Below are 4,572 nucleotides of genomic sequence, written 5' to 3'. Positions count from 1 at the left end.
AAGGATCATTTTCATGTTTATCCTACTACTTCAATTGAACCACATTTAATTATTGAAAATATTCGATCGCGCTGCAAACCAAGCCTTTCTTCCTAGGAACATGCCTGAAATTTCCACAGAGACAGAAATATTTCTTAATCCTTATCGCTATGGAAATTTCGTGCCAATTGCCGAGCCACGTGTTTGCAAATAGAAGGCTAGCATGGGGGGATGATGAAATCATGGCTTGCTAGCTAGGGGAGTTGAGTCGGTGTAGAGCGGATTTGAGCTGCACTGAGCGGTAGTCAGCCTGCCTAAACCAATCGAATCAAAAGAAATCACAGCCAACCTGGGGGGATGCATACAAATTTTGTTGACAACCTATGAACAACCGAATTGACTACCGCTCAGATGGAGGGTTGAGTAGTACTGCCGCTCAACACGGCTCAAACGCTACAGAAAGATGGGGGGATGCCTACATATTCTGCAAGTGGGCAAACTGTAACTTCAAAGCCGATGTGACCCATTAATCTGTACAATACACAACTATTCGTAGGGATATATTTTAAAAGAATATAAAGACTCAAACATTCTAAAATTTAAAAAGGCGTCAGGATTAAAAGTCAGGCCCACAATATTCGCCAAAAGTATGATTCTTTGTTTAACAAAAGTTGCTCTCAATAATTGCAAATTTCATCTAGCTTTTTAAACTTGTAATTTCCAACAGGTCTGATTTTCATAAGTAATTGTCCGACTAAATGCGAGTTTTAGGCGACACTTCAAAATTCTGCCAAATGTATCTTTTTTTCTAATTCTATGATGTTCCTCGTCTAAATGCCGTAAAATTGTTTTAGAATATCCATCCTCAGAATATTGAATAAGATTATTTATTTCTTCTCAAGCTTGTTGTAAGGATACATCAAATTTCAGTAAAGCACCGCTTGTCTCTTGAAAATGGTTTACATAAGAAATTATAGAAAGCAATAATCATTTTAGAAAACCGGATGTGATCAAGAAATGGGTGTGGTCTAAAGGGTGTGGTCAATCCTCTATTTCATTTCGGCGGTAGTCAGATTTTTGGCTGGATCCGCCACTGAGTACTTGTAGGCTACACACCCAGTAAGGAAGAATCCCTTCCACCAATATTGCCAGTCAAAATTTAAGGAAAGATTTTCTGGGCGTTTTTAGACAGTGGTGCAGGGAGAGATTTCATTTCTAGAGAAGCAATGAAAGAGTTGAAATTAAAACCAAAAAGGTTTGAGAATAAAGAAATAACCACTGTAAATGGGACACGGAGAAAATCTATGCCAATTCTTAATGTGGAGATAGAGTCATTGGATGGCAAAGCCAGAGTAAGCTTTGAAGTTACAGGACTAGAAATGCAGAATTTAACAACTGTACTGAGACAAGATTTGAGAAAATCGAAAACTAAGTATAAGCATGCAAAAGACAAACAGTTTTATCTCACTGACAATGGAAAGCACACAATACACATGTTTTTTGAGGACAAAACGTTTTGTAATATCAAAACAGGTAATTATGCTAATGTGAATTGTCGTTTACAAGAAAATCAAATGATTATGAAAGATTATACAGCCTAGATATGCTAGGAGTTGAAGATAGGAGAGAGAATGACCAGCTGGATGTTATGAGAGAATTTAAAGATAATATAACCAGACAAGATGATGGGAGATATTATGTAAACGTACCTTGGATACTGGGAATGCAACTGACAGAAACAAATGAAACACAAAGTGGAAAACGGTTGCAGAATGTGGAGCGAAAGATGAGAGGCAATGAAAAGCTCAAAGCAGATTATGTGGAAATAGTAGAAAGCCAACTGAGAGACGGGGTGATTGAAAAGGGACCATCTGAACCTTCAGGGTCCAAGGTATTTTACATTCCCCACAAACCTGTTGTAAGAGAGAACGCTAGCACAATAAATGCAGAATGGTGTTTGACGCGAGTGCAAGTCCGACCCCATTGATGAATAATATTAATGATGTGATGTATACAGGCCCAGCATTGCAGCCAAATATCTGGGACATTATGGTAAGGGCCAGAATGGCACCTTATCTCTTATTGGGTGATCTGGAAAAGACATTTCTGCAAATTGGCATAAAGGAAGAAGATAGAGATGCATTTCGATTTTTGTTCACGATTTAAGGAAAAAAAGGACACTTACGCTTTATGAGAATCCCCTTTGGTAGGGAAGCAAGTCCTTTCATGCTTGGGGGGACACTCCAACACCACTATGAGCAATTTGAGAAGCCAGAGTTTGGGAATATACTAGAACAGCTTAGATCAAATACTTATGTTGACGATCTGATGCGTACTGGAGCAGAGGTTTAGAAACTAGAAACATTCAAGACACAAGCTATCTTTATACTAGATGATGGAAAGCTTCCAATTCTTAAATGGGAGTCAAATGCTGAAAGCTTAGAAAGTGAAGATATGACCAACCCAACAAGAATTTTGGGACACATATGGGACAAGAAAGAAGACACCCTTACAATTCCCATTAATAAAGATGTAGGTGATGGCCCAATTACCAAGAACGCCATATTAAGTCAGTTAGCAAGGGTATATGACCTACTCGGTATAATTTCACCTACTGTAGTAGAAGGAAAGCGAATATTCAGAGAAGCCTGGGTTGGAACAATAAAGGAAAGGGTTGGAACAATAAAGTTTCAAAGCCTCTTGTGAAAGATTATCTGAAATGGTTGAGACAACTGAGAGAAATTAAGATCCCAAGAAGTTTAATAAAGGAGGGAAAGAAAGTCAAAGCTGTACAGCTACACATCTTTGCAGACGCAAGTGACAAAGTGTGCTCATCAGAAACAATAGCAATAATAGAACAAGGAAGTGATACAGTGAAGGTGAGAAAGTCGCAGTCAGATTCCGAAAAAAAGATGGATTTTCCGAATTGAGGCATTTATATATTTCCAGCAAATTTTTTGTGGGAATAGTTCTTTCGCTACCCCTAGCTAAAAGTTCAGCAAAGGGGGTTGCGAAGTCCCCCCAAATAATTCTCAGTGCCCTTTTGTAAACTCTGTTCATTGCTGTATTGGCATCTTTCCCACAGATCATCCAGATTAAATGACAATAATTGAAGTTTGATATAATATATGTATTGTAAAGAATATGTCTCTTGTCCTGATTTAAATATTTTGCTACTCGCGAAAATGCGCTGGTCTTGTTGTTTGCTTTCGTGCAAAGTGCGTTTACATGGTCGACAAATTTTAGCCTAGAGTCTATAGTAATACCTAAGAGTTTGACTGTGCTAGTTGCAGGAATGGGTTTGTTAGCAATTTCAAACACGTATTCCTGCTCTGGCTTCAGACCAAGATACATGACTTGAAATTTGAAAGGATTCGCAACCATTCCATTGTCCCGAAACCAACACAGCGCATTATGGGTATCATCCCTAAGATAAGATACAGCCTGTTCTAGGGTTTGTCTGCATGCATATATAGTATTGTCATCTGAAAAATTACAGTATTCTGACTTAGTAATGACATATGTGAAATCGTTCATGAAAAATTTAAACAGAAATGCACCTAAAACTAACAATGCATGTTGTGTACTGTAGCCGTCACGGAAGCCATACACGAAACACAAAGCCACACAGTTTCATTTGTTTGACCATCTTGCGTTCAAAGACTTTTGAAAGGGACGGAAGGACACTTGTTGGCCTAAAGTTAAGTTTCAATGTAGAATCGTTCGCTTTGAAGATAGGTGATACATCAGCCAGTTCTTGTTGGTCAGGAAAATCGCTATAATATAAAATGTAATTTGAACAATACACAAACCTGAGAGTAATTCAAAATATCCGTGGGAATCTCCCCACTAGATTATTTAAACTACTAAGCTGGTTGATTTCATTCCAAACATCAAAAGGTGCAACAAAATCAAATTCAAATTCGTCAATAATACCAACATTTTCTATAATTCTGATAATACTAGGGTGTTTCCTGTATTTCTGAATCAAATACAGCACATGATCAGTTGACGAATTGATTTCAACGTCAGACTCTGGCGGTGCTGTGATAGGTAGTGTGTCGGTTATGTTTACAAAATAAGAATTGAAAATTTCACAAATCTTCTTGTCGTCATTTATTATGTTGTCGTTTTCTACAAGAACTGTCTTTCTTACTTTCTGACTCAGCCTGTGCAATACTTCTGCTCACTAAATGTAGATATTATAAGTAAATTTGCTTCATGAGCCATTTTCCTCGGTATTTTCGAACGCTTTTTTCTGTTTAATTCGAATATGATTTGCTGTGCAACTCCAAACGTAAGTCACCTTTGGCGACGCTTACCAATGCCCAAGAGGTTTTGATCCATGATCCATAATGACAACATCACTGGAATAGAACGAAGAAGTGGTATCTTTAGCACTAGTTTAGAAACTTGGTGTTGGCGGAATATGTATTTATATAAAGTGTAATTTGTGCAAAAGTTTAGTTTTTTGAAACATTCTTCTTTCTACTATTGGCCTTGACAAGCTGTGTTATATGTTTCTGTTAAAGATAGAACCAGACTTGAGCAACAGAGGCGCAAAAGGATGACATTATAACAAAATTGTTTTTT

General features: G+C 37.6%; 1 pseudogene; it reads left to right on the top strand.

Moving 5' to 3' along the window:
* The first annotated feature begins 1,085 nt into the window (after nucleotides 1-1,085).
* On the top strand, nucleotides 1,086-3,749 carry LOC148959967 (uncharacterized; annotated as a pseudogene).
* Nucleotides 3,750-4,572: the final 823 nt, after the last annotated feature.

Source organism: Rhopilema esculentum, chromosome 7 (assembly GCF_057945365.1).
Source record: "Rhopilema esculentum isolate cy_ngs chromosome 7, ASM5794536v1, whole genome shotgun sequence".
NCBI classification, from domain to species: Eukaryota; Metazoa; Cnidaria; class Scyphozoa; order Rhizostomeae; family Rhizostomatidae; genus Rhopilema; species Rhopilema esculentum.
This window is presented reverse-complemented; position numbering and strand designations above follow the sequence as displayed.